The sequence below is a fragment of the Haliaeetus albicilla genome, chromosome 25 (genome assembly GCF_947461875.1).
Source record: "Haliaeetus albicilla chromosome 25, bHalAlb1.1, whole genome shotgun sequence".
NCBI classification, from domain to species: Eukaryota; Metazoa; Chordata; class Aves; order Accipitriformes; family Accipitridae; genus Haliaeetus; species Haliaeetus albicilla.
The window spans coordinates 12,088,235-12,100,820 of record NC_091507.1 but is presented as its reverse complement, the minus strand read 5'-3'; the positions used below and the strand labels follow the sequence as shown (position 1 = coordinate 12,100,820).

General features: G+C 43.0%; 1 long non-coding RNA gene across 1 annotated transcript; it reads right to left on the bottom strand.

The window, feature by feature from the left end:
- Window positions 1-205: 205 nt before the first annotated feature.
- On the bottom strand, window positions 206-12,385 carry LOC138681939 (uncharacterized). The gene is made up of 3 exons (XR_011322168.1): window positions 12,002-12,385; window positions 3,799-3,915; window positions 206-364 (listed from the first exon to the last, which is right to left on the bottom strand). It is a non-coding gene; the product is annotated as an uncharacterized lncRNA (long non-coding RNA).
- Between the last annotated feature and the right edge of the window lie 201 nt (window positions 12,386-12,586).

Below are 12,586 nucleotides of genomic sequence, written 5' to 3'. Positions count from 1 at the left end.
GGGTAAATTGTTTTCATTTGAACATTTAAAAAATGTCCTCTTAAAATAATGATTGCCAAGTGGTACGAGATTTGCTTCATTTTGAATGTTACTCAAACCTCTGTGAAAATCTTCACATGGGTATACAATCCCATGGAAGTAGATCTTAGAAAAGAATCAGAGTTCTAGATTCTTAAAAATACTCGGAATTACTTAATGGTCTTTGCTAATAGAAACTAACAGTCTCTGCTTGATAGAAAGTCATACCAAACCCTCTGAGGTTAAGGACAAAGTTTGTCTTCCCACTTGCCAATGGTGAAGCCTTAGCTCATTTCCTTATTCTCCTTTTGCTCAGGCACAGTCCAATGAAGCTGCTCAGTGTATACTGTAAGTAAAAGAAGAAATGGTGGATTTAGACATTTATCTTTCGCTATGTAAAAGTAACTCCTGAAAAGTTCCAACAATGATTTAAAAATACCACATCCTCTCAACTGAAATTCAATATCTATTTTTTCTTTTAAAATATTGCCATTGGTGGTCCAATCACTATATTACTTGAGCTTTAGCACTTGTACCTACTATTACATTTGTATTTTTAAGAGGTTATAATATTACCTACTACAGCATCTTTCTAAATGCATCTCCCAAGTGTGTGGTGATTTCTGTAATTCAGAAATTTAGTCATGACACAATATGGGCTTCAAGAGAAAAAATACTCAGTGTAGACATAAGCATCACATTGACAAGGTAGGCAACGTTGGGCGACACTGACAAATCTGCAGAAGAGCAAGTGCCCTGTAATTCATGTGAACAGGACAGATATTAAAAGGTCAGATGTTGTAGTCAGAAAGGAGTTTCTAAAAAAAATATAACTTTTGCCTCTGCAATTACATTTCCAGCAGATCCTTCCACTTTGATCAGACACCAGATTGATTATGATGGTTCCAATTTCGCTTTAATTTTAGCAAATTGTTCTGCTTTTATATTATTAGACTAGAGGAAGATTCTGCCATCCAGTGGTGAAAAAATCACTCTTTTACTTGAAGGCTATAGTTTGTACTAAAACCATGTTATACTTTCAATCAAATGGGCGTGTTCTGGCCACTGTAAGAACTTCTTTTTCTTTTGTCCCTGGACCAACAAAGAGGACAATTTTACAGAGGAGTACACGTACACTGGTAAAACTCACAGGGATGCAACCTGTAGTCAGACTGTGCCTGTTGTTCATACTTGGGTTTGTTCTCTCATTAGCACAGTTGGTCTTGTTACCAGTACAGCTTAGGACGCTTGTGTGCCATGTTTATCATGCACCAGCAGTGCCTGTTCGGATGAGTCCTGGGCTGGCGTAGTCCTGCCGCCAGCCTGTGCCACAGGCCCCAGGACCGAGGGGAGATCACAGGTGGAAATGTCTTCTCCCCAGGCAGGGGAGAACGGGGCAGTGTGCTGAGCCTGGCTCAGATCTGCCTGAGGCCATTAGCTGCCCAACCACATTCATCGTCTTCCTACCGCAGCGGGCAATGTCAGGAGTCAGTCTTGGACCATTTATAAAAAAGACACTTAACAACACGCAGATGCATACCACAGCTTCCCGATAATTTACCACTACATCCCCATTTAGTAACGTCCATAAGCAAAGGCAGAGTTGGACCTTCACCGCTTTGGGCGCTGGAGGGGGTGGACCGGTGATGACTCCCCTCCTCTCAGCCTGTTTCCACCCTTCAGCCCCTTCTGTGCAACTCCTCGGAGCTGTACCATGCTGCACCAAGAACGTGGATCCCTGTGTACCCTGTGTTGAAAGGGCATGGTGGGTTTACTATTCAGACTACAGTATTTAAGGAAATAATAGCCATTTTTAGCAAGTAGTGAGTAGCATTTCTGGAGGTGAGCACTGACCACCCGTGGTGCCCACAGTGGGTGAACCAGCCATGAGCCACGTGGGGTGGGTGCCCAGCAGAGTGGTAAAACAGCCCTGCCGAGTCCTAGGGTGAAGCACCACACTACCGCCACCCCACCACAGACCAGGTGCAAAACATGTCTCTGTGGAACAGACCATGGCTGGGTAGGTCATGTGTTTCGTGTGAGAGAGATGGCAGCTTTCTTGCTGAGCAGCCATCTCCTGAAGTAGGCCAAGCAGGAGAAGGGGATGAGGACAGCTGAAAGAATCAATGCCGGAGGTGACAACAGCATTAATCAGAGCTGCCACGGTGCCCAGCGCCAGAAGAAGGCCCAGATCCCAGCTTGATCTTGTCAGCAGGAACAAACCAGGAGAAGGGCACCATCCCAGTCAGCCAGATGCACTGGCTCCAGGAGCACAGAATAGCCCTTCCGGGGGGCTGCCGTGCACAACATTTTCCTTGGCAGCAAACACGTTTAATTAAAAAATTAATTACTCCTCCAATTAATCCCCACAAGTCTGCCACCCCAAGAGGAGCTGCCAGAGCAGCTAGCATTTTCTTTGAGCCCCGGAGCAGAAGGGGATTGCCCACATCTTCTTAGGAGACAGCATAGTGCCTGAGGGACACACAGAAGACTAGCGAGACTGTGTTATAACAGCACTGGTGGCAGGCAAGGAACTTGAATTTCTGCCTGGTACCAGTGCTGTCATGGTCCTAAATACACTCACCCGGCCTGGAGGAGTGGTTTGCTTTACCAGATCTGGCCTACTAGGTTCACTCATTTTGGATATCCCCAAGAGCTAGGTGAGCTAGCCCTGGGCCTAATGTTCTTGGGCAAAGGATTGACAGAAAAATACCTTTAATGCCCTTAAAGGTATGAACCCCTAGTATTTTGAATATTGCATTTGCTTATCATTTGCTTCTCATCCTGAGAGCAACGACAAGGCGTCTGCACTGTCCTGCCTGCCCCCTTGTAAGAAGTAGCTTTGAGTGTCCTCTTGATGTCCAAAATTATGTTGCAAAAGTAGTCAGAGGCATTTTGGGGTGGAAGACACCAGCAGCCCAGGAGGACAGACTGCTGGAATATCTCCTTCCCCCGGGGGGAGGACACAGACCTGCAACAGCTCTTGTGGGAAGGGACAGCCCTGGTGTCCCTGCACTGGGAGCAGGAGGAGCGGTCACAGCAGCCTGCCCTCTCCAACTGCCACCGCAGCCAGGACATACCTCACAGATTAGCACACCTAAATTTAGGTGTTTTCATACAGGTCTGAAGAGCAGTTGCAATGACAAGATGTAGACATCTCTTTTAGGGTGCACTGGACAGACCTCAGACTGCCTTGAGGAGATCTCTATTGCCAACAAGAGGAGCTGAGCTGCCACCCTTGCAGAAGGCACCTGTGTGTGGGCACATAAATTTACTTGTCCAAGTTTGGATCCTGACAGGGACCCAGGGGCTGGAGTGCATAAATGCATCAGGCAGACCTCCACCTGCAGAGGTCCGGAAGGGGGAACCCATCAAGTGAATGAGACATAGGCAATACAGGGCTATTCAGCCTTTCAAAGGCAGGGCTGAGCGGCAGCCCCCATCGGGATTGCGTCTATGACTTGTTAAGCCTCCATGCTAACACCTTGTGCTCCACTTTGCAAGAAGCTTTCTGAGGCTTTCTTTTCACATGCAACCTCTTGAAATATTGATCGGGGGAGTGCTGAATTTGCTCACCTGTCAGTAGGAGAGCTGTAGGTGGGTGAACTGAAGACTGCTTGGTGCTCTCAGGCAATACATGTCAAAGAAACTATTTTTCAAGCCAAAATTGTACATTCATGTTGACTTTTATTTGAGTCTGTCTAAAAGAAAATTATTCCTTGGACTGAATTTGGTTTTAGTGACGGTGAACTGCCCTGGCAGAAAACTGGCTGCACTTACCTTAAAAAAATGAGATTATGAAATTTCAGCATGGCACAGGTTTTCCCCTTCTACTGTATTGTATCCAAGTGTTTGGCTTGGTTTTACTTTGTGTTCAGAGTTTAGCTGATATCTTCACTGCAGAGAGAAAAAAGCTTTATGAGCAAAGATGTAACTAGTCAAAGAGAAAACACAATTGGCCCATCTTTCCCATCTAGTATCCAGGTAGATTAAAAAGAATGTATGAAGAAATTCACTTTTAGATAGATGAAATCCCTGTCTCTACCATGCTTACTTGGGAGCCAGTTGCTCTTACAGAAAGACAGGCAAGCACAAGCTCTTTTCTCTGCACAGAAGCAAATCCTCCTGCAGCAGATATGCTTTAAGAGAACTGCATCTCCCAAAGACATTTTTGGCTGTGGGATTCATATTTTCCAGAAGGTGCTGTTCTTCCTGAGCCTTACTGCTGCAACTTTATGCTCACAAGACAGGTTCTTTTGATTAAAGTTACACACGTGCTTAATCAAGTACAGAATAAGACAGCGTTTATTCACTATTTTTATAAAGCAATTATGAATGACTCACTTGCATGTGATTCGTTCAGTACAAATTATGAGCCTTTTACCTCTCTTCTGGTAATGTGAGAGAGCTTTTCTTTTTGATATATAGTTGCTTTATAGGGGGGGTTGGTTCCATAGGAGAATGATCAAATATTTGTCTTCTTCCATACCCAATATTTTTCAGGACTACCCTCTCCCTCCTCTGTGAGTGATGACTCCACTAACCAGAGTAGTTCAACCCCTGTCAGAGCAGCATCAGATCTGCCTGAACGCTGGGCACAGCCTGAGAAAAGCACAGAAAAAGACATTCATGGCTGGGTTTGGACCTACTTCATGCAGCTTTCCTTATCAAGCAAAGGGCAATGGAGCTTGCAGAAGAAATTGCAGAACCAGAGTTTCTGCTGGCAGATGCCATCAGTGTCAGCAGAATTACACCCCCAGGGAACTTAAACCTTTCAAAAGTGGCAGCTATTTTAACACTATTTTAAGAAGGTTTCTTAACATAAAGGGAAACATTACTTTTAGAACACTTGATACTCCCTGTTTCCAAGAAGTGAGGAAAATCTGAATTCCAGAAATGGGTTATTTCCTCTTTGACGAAAAATGAGCTGGCAAAGATGCTGGATACCAGGGAGGGAAAGCAGACAAATATTGGTGTTATTTTGTCTCAATAGCGTTCATGCCCCAAGGAATTGCTTTATTTCTGGACTACTAGCAGTAGAGTTAGATCAAATGGAATTTTTAAAGGAACCAAGTAGGAAATGTGAAACAATGGCCCGCTTAACACTCCAACAAAAGCTCAAACTCTCATCCTGCTAGCTTTGGTGACATTGCTGTTTTACCAAGTGTGAGATGTTGGAGATCAAAGGGTCCTCATTCATTCTAAAAACTGCCTCACCAGGAGCAAGGAGGAGGCTGAGCTGTCAGTGGGGCTGCTCTACCAGTGGTCCTAATGAAATCACTGAGATTTCTAGTGAAGTAATAGTCTGCTCACCCCCAATAAGGATGTGACAATCTAGTATAAAAACATGACATTCTGTAAAGCTGCTGTAGAGCTAAATGACATTTGGTTGTCATTCATTAACAGTCTAAAGTGATACATACAATCATAAGAAAAAGTATCACCAAAGTCTAAAAAGAAAAGTGGGAGGAGGCCTGGTCCTTCAGAAGGGTGAAGTACACTCAGAGACAATGCAGATTAATCTGCCAATGACTGGGGGCTACCCTTTCCCCACACACCAGTAACTAGTTCCAAAGACTAGCAAGGAGATGGAGGAAGGGCAAGAGAGTATAAAAGCTAAAGCAATAAAGTGAAGAATGCCTCTTGATCAGCCACGAAAGGGAAAACTCTGGACTGCTCCAAGTTTCTGCTGGTTTCCACAAAGTGCTGGCAGGACTGTGCTTTCTGCTCCTCTTCACTCCAAGCTCATCGTCACTGGACTGTCTTCCCTAATTTGCTTTTCTAGCGTAACCACCTGGAAATGAGGGCTGGAGTATAAAACAGAATGACAAGTGCTTGCACCTTGCTGAATTCTTCTTTTCAGGATACGTTTCAATAGATGGACACAAACAAATGCTGCTGCTGCTGCTTTCTCTTTAGAAAGGGTTAGTTACAGTTTACACAGAAATCCACTCTCAGCACCACTGTAACAGGCATCCTCTGAAACGCAATGTTTGTTCTCATGACTGTAACATGTAAGCTTGTGCTGAGGATCGAACACTTCTGCAACCTTCTTTGTTATCAGTGAGAGGCCTCGACTGCAAATTCCCAATTGGATCTAAATATCCACAAAATCTGAAGCTGCTTGAATCTGTTGGTTTTGTTCAAACCAGTTTTACATAGCAAATTTCAAATCAGCTAGCTGATACGATTTTTCCTAGCCGGAGAATGGTGTTTTCATCGGGGGCCATCCATTCGGTGGCAAGTAGCTCTACAAATCTGTCATTTGCCAAAAGTAATGCACATCCATAAAGAAACCAGTCTGTGTCTTCTGTTGCTTTCAAGTTGATTACAGAGACAGATAATGTGGAGGCCCTTCAAGTTCTTCCATCTAAATTTGGCATACAAGCTCCAAAATACAGTGAAACAGTCAATGAATTCTTCCCCCCAAATCCAAAGACAACTTTTACTGCTTGTGACACCAGGACATGAAGATGTCTAAAAAGAAAATGCACCGTGCGCACCTGAATAACTCGTATGGGTTACAGATAGCTCCAGCGACCATAAAGGAAAGGACCTCCCCTGCACACGGCCCTGTATGTCTTTGCTTTATTATTTACCCACCCCAAATTTTCACTGATTGAAGGAATTACTCATGTGCAGGAAAAAATAGAAAAGGTCTTGGTGAAAAGAAGCAGATCTGCTAGCCAGCATCAGTATTCTCAAGGATGGTTGGGCCCACAAAACATGCTCTACATACTTTTTGACCATTTGAACCAAAAGAGAAAAGAACACTTTCTCTGCAAGTGAACAAGATGCTGACGCACCAGCTAAAAAAATAAAAAAACCAACCCCACTACACAGCAACAAGAATGATTCAAGGTCTTTAAAATCTAGCTCCTCCATCAAACAGGAGGGAGCTCATTCTGGCTGCTCTGAAGGATAAGAGGAGGAAATTATTTGTTTATGGGTATGAGCTGATCAGTTGTGAGAAGAGCTTGGCTATGAGAAGACTCTTTCCAGAACAGACTGATGTGTATCACAGTTATGACAAACTCACGACAGAAGTGGGCAAAATATTGACACAGTGAAAGTAATTACCCATTGGAAAAAAACCCAAATACCAGAGTATGTTTTTAAATCTGAATTGCTGAAGTGAGACCAGCTATCTTTTCAAAAGGATGGGGTGTAGTTAAGGCGGGTGAGAATTTTTAAGTAAAAGCCTATGGATTATATTATACAAGAGGTCATATTATGCATTCACAATGTACTTTCTGGTTTTAAAATCTATAAATTTCTATTAAGAGCATTGGTTTTCACAGGCTGCTGACTTTATGATAAACTCTCTGCTGGGTTTGTTCATGTTTGGTCTCAGGGGACAACATTGCCCATATATTAATTTTGAAAGAAAACTTTAAGCTGACTAGAAATTGAAGGAATAAAATATGCTTTCGGCTTTAAAAAAAACCAAAAACACCACACACACACAAAAACAATTCCATTTCCTCCGTTGAGACTCTTTGCTCAGCCAAAAAGACACTGAAAAAAAATGGCTAATTCATGTAGCAGAGACTGTGTCACCACAGAGAGTCAGATTATTCATTTCAGTAAGAGAAGAAGCACCAAGCAAGGAAGTTAGGTGGGAACAGCTAAGTAGGCACCCAGGGTATATCCAGAGTACCTGGGTGCAGCTATACTGCACGGGCTGTCCTGGGACCCCACCTCTCTGCCCTTCATCCTGATTTTCACACACTTGCACCAGTTGCAGCCCTTGACCACAAATGCAAGGTCACTGGTGACGTTATCCACCAGCATCTTTTAGTGTACAGAGAGAAGGGGGAAAGCCGAGCCAGAGACCAGACCCCTGAGCTTGCTGCCTCCCAGTCTCAGGATGGTTACTGTGATGGACCAGCCAGTCCCAGTGGGGACAGACCCCCTCCCCCCCCAAGAAAGGGTGATGCTGAAGCCACAGAGAAAACCTGGCGCTACTGCACCCCTTTGGCCAAGACAGAGCTGTGGGATTTCTGAAATTCTGGAGTATGGCCAGGTTTGTGACCAGACTGCACCCGCGTCAGGTAGGTCCTTTGTGGTGAACAATGAACACTATGCACCCTCCCCTTCAGAGGCTTTGCAGCAGTTGAAACACACAAAAAAAATATTAGTTTGCAAAACCACCTACATTGCTGAAATAGTAATGCCAAACACAGTGCAGCAGGGCCTGCTTTAACCTTCTCTTCTCAAATGTTCTTCATTTATTAGGTCTTTGCTTTTTCATCTTCATGAGAAATATCCCCATCGGTTTGGTGGCAATAATTCTAGGTTTCAGCATTTCACTCCAAGGTGAAGCAAAAAGCAGACTATTATTCTGTTCACTGAAGACTAGAAAAATGGCAAATCTTGTAACAAACTCTAAGACTGAGATGGGACAGAATCAGTTTCCCTCTACATAAAAGATCGATTGGAAAAATAATCTCCTTAAAAGACCATGTCTGACACTTGCTTTTTTCATTTTTCTGGAGTTCTCTTCAGAGACTTGTTGGGACTGTGGTTGCTTAAGGTACAAGGACAGTGTCATTTGCCACAGACTAGCAACGCCTTTTATTCTGTAGAGAAAATTCAGTCTGTGTAAATGGATACAACTCCCTTTTTCTTTTGTTATTTTTTCTCCTGCTGCCAACATGCCTGCTTACTGCAGTACTGCACTTGGCCCTTTGTCTTTATGAGGCCGCTTGCTTGAATGATTGCCTAGGAATTTATGTACACATTAAAAAAAAATCACTTTATTACGGGTAAGCTGGGAATGTCCAGGTAGGAACTGAACTCCTCCTTAGCCATCACCTACTGGCATCTTCTTTTCTTTATTGTCTCTCAACCCTGTTGCCCACTACCTTTAACATCAAAAAGGACCACCCATTTCACCAAGCACTGTACAAATACGTAGACAGTCCTTACGTCCACAATTCCCACAGGATTTATAACACTAAGCAGATGCACAGGGAGGTGAAGAGGCTTCTCCAGAACAACGTGGCTGGAAAATGCATGCAGGGATCCGTCTCCCTGGCTGTGCCACTTCCTCTTGCTCCACAGACACAGTGAACCTTGGAGAGCTTCAGTCTCCTGGTTAGGTGCTTCAAGACCTGCAGTATGAGGTTGACTGTTTCTTGTGCTTTGGGGAAGATTTATTTAAGATTGCTGGGGAGTTGTCTCCCAGCTGTTCAGGATTAGAGATGTTTCGCTACCCCGAATGTCTGGAACCATTTATGTATTTGTTGGAAATGTTCAACGGAAATTTGGACCTGGTGTTCCAGGAGTAGGCTGCTCCTAATAGACACAGACTGAGAAATTGCATTGTAGCAATTGCCTTGTTGTCCATCATGTTGGGTTTCCACTACCTATAATTTGTAGAGGTAAATATAAGGAAGATGCAGACATCTTATAAATAATGACAGCAGTTCTCCTGAAGCCAGACAGGTGCAGATAATTCTTCATGACCCAGGAAAAAGAAAATGAGAGGTGATGAGTATGAATACTGAAATACAAGGACAGGAGCGCATGTGCTATATCTCATAACAGTATATACTTAAACACTAAATATAATTTGGGGGCAAGTTTGGGTTTGTTTTTTTTTTTTACATAGAAGACTCTTTTCCAAAAACCTAAGAAAGAGCAACCATTTGAAATTAAAGTTACCGATGTGGTTTCTCAAAACTTTTCTGAAAAGGAAAAAAAAGATTTACCAGTGTAAGGGATCATTCTTATTTCTGTATTTCTTCTGATGAACGCAGTGTGAGCTCTTACATATTTGCAGTGTATAAAAAGTCCAAAAAATTGTTTCTGCATACTGTTCCCTTTGTTCTAGTTCAATCAGCAATCATCTTTTTTTCCTTTAATTTCTTTACACAGATTTTTCTCAAAGTAGCATCTGTTTTGCCTTTTAAAAATTAACTGTGTAAGCACAACAAAATCAGAGAGATGTCAAAGCTGTGGAATTTTCCCTTGCAGCCACACAAAGCCAAGTTTTGGATGACTCTGTTGCGAGACGATGAATCATCTCAAGTTATGGAATTTGGGTTCAGGTTCACTAAGGTAGCTATTATGAAGCTCAGCAAATCTATATCCCCCTCTGATCTGTTGTTGCTGTGCTGTTTGGGTTTTGGAGGGGGAGGGGTGTGTGGGAACTTCTAATATCATTATGTAAACTTAAACTTTGCAGGTTACATATTTCAAAGCCTTCCTTAAATGAATCAGAAATCCTGTCCTAAACCTTTGACAACTCTGACTGATAAATCCAGACAGAGCAAACCCAAAAATTTAGGAAAAAATGTTCTCAAAGACAAGTGTTTGCAGTCAACAAAAGAGCTCTTAGATACAGTTCTCTGGGTAAATCCTGGCAGATGAACTTAATTAAGAGACGAACACAATTAAATAGCTATGTGCGACAAAAATGGGCTAAACTAAAATTCTCTGCAAAATCTCCTTATTAGGAAAAGAGAATTATCGTTCTGCTGCTTCCCACAGAAGGAGGGATGGCCTCTTTCTGTCTGTGCTCACAGGGCAATATCAGCCTCTGTTCACAGTGGTCCAGCTGGCAGCCCACAGATCATGGGATATTTCCATGTGCCCCCTGCCTTTCCCCAAAGAGCCTGATGGTGTTCAGGAGAAAAATGATGCTTCGGCAGCCAACGCATCCCCCTGCACATGCAGCACCAGGCATGGAGCTGACCAGGAGCTATTGCCCCAGCTTCTGGGGGAAAAGGGGTGCAGGACACCCATGTGCATGCTCATGGCTCAACACAGCGACAATCATTAGCTGCTTTTGTCGATCCTGAGCATGGGAAAAGGGTGTCTCAAAAGCAGCTCCAGCCACCACATCCCCTCAGCTTTTGACCAGCTCGTGACTCATTGGCTGACAGGCAGATGTGTAGCAAGAAACAAAACCCCAATTTAATCCTGTCCATTTTTCTCCAGCATGACTGCCCCAGAGAGATCAAGAAATGTGCATCTGTTCTGAGTCACATCATGCAATGGCTCCTGGCTTTCATTTTGGTAAGGATACTACCTTTCAAAGATAAATTAGATGGAAGAGTCCTCCAGAAAACTTCTGGTACAAGTTTTTTTGAGGATTGCTAGGCTTAGGGAAGTCCTGAGCCATGTCCTCCTCAGAGGGCTGGTGGCCAAGAAACCATGCCAGGAAGCATCCCTGTAGGAAGCCCCTCAGCTATGAGCGGCTGAAGATCAGATAAAATGTCCAATATGTCCTGGTCCTCCTCCCAGGGCATCCAGGATTAGCCACTCTTGGGGAATAATTGCTGTCCATGAAGGTCTGACCCAAAATGGTCAGGTTTTAATGTTTGCAAAGCAATAAGTAGTCAATGGTCACGGAAAGCAGCTTACTTAAATGGCCAATGAAATTGAAAAATTCAGATAGACTTCTATGGATATGGGGTAGTCTTACAATTCTTTGTGGTTATCATTCCAGTTTTATCAAGATAGGAATTAATTTAAAAAATGAGAGAATTTAAAAGTTCCAGAAATAGACAGTGAGAAGTATCCTTGAAAAAATAAAGTCTTGGATTTCAAATATCATTATTGTTGTTGTCATCATTTTCAAATCTGGCAGGGAAGTCAAGACATAGTGTCTAATACACTGAAGTCAGAAAGAAAAATCCCGGACTCCGCAAGAATATGAAAACTTCAGGGTGTTAATGTTTAAAAGAAGATAAGGAATATCCTGACTCTCCCCCACAGAAAAAAAAAAAAAAAAAAAAAAGAGAGACTTTACAGCAAGTACCAAGCAATCTTTTTGGCTCCCAAATCTTCCATGTAGCATGTATGATAGGATTAATTTTAATTGCTTCCAGCCTATATCTAAAGATGAAGAACGCGATACCAGCTGGTTGGAATAGAGCTACCTCACCAGTTATTATCTATTTAAAAACTGCCTGGCTCACACACAAATTGCACATAAATTGGGTACTTCTTGAGGTCAACTTTTTTACCTCACCCGCTGTCTTAGCATTTCATAAATGCCTGTCATTCCCAGAAGCTGTGCTCAGGTTATGTCTTCTTCTCCTTTGGGCCTGTATCCTGCAGGATCTGGGGTGTTTTGCTCTTGCAGTGTGCCTAAGTCCTTGAAAGTACAGACACGGTTAGGTCCGCAGTTTTCAAACTTGGGGATCAGTGCCAGACTGCTAAGCATCTCTCAGGACTGAGCCTTTTGTTAGAGCTCTGCCACTTTTTCACTGAATTATCTCTTCCTCCGCAAAGGAGAAAATTTGTTTCAGCTGGGCTGCTTTTGTCATTAAATACTGCTCAGATTTAGCAGATAGCAGAACTACACCTTTGCCTATACATAGTGTGCAAACCAAAGAGAAAAGTAATTCTAGTGAATGAGCTCTCTTAGCCTGAAACCATTCTCTGCACTAGAAAATATTTAAAAGAAGAGAAAACTGTGGAATGTAAATGGGTAACATTTTCTACTGCCGAAAATGTTTCATGTGACCTTATAAAAGGCCCTTTTTTCTCCTGGATGAACACCAATCTCACACATGCAATAGAATATTCATCCCTCTCAGAGTAATTTCTTTCC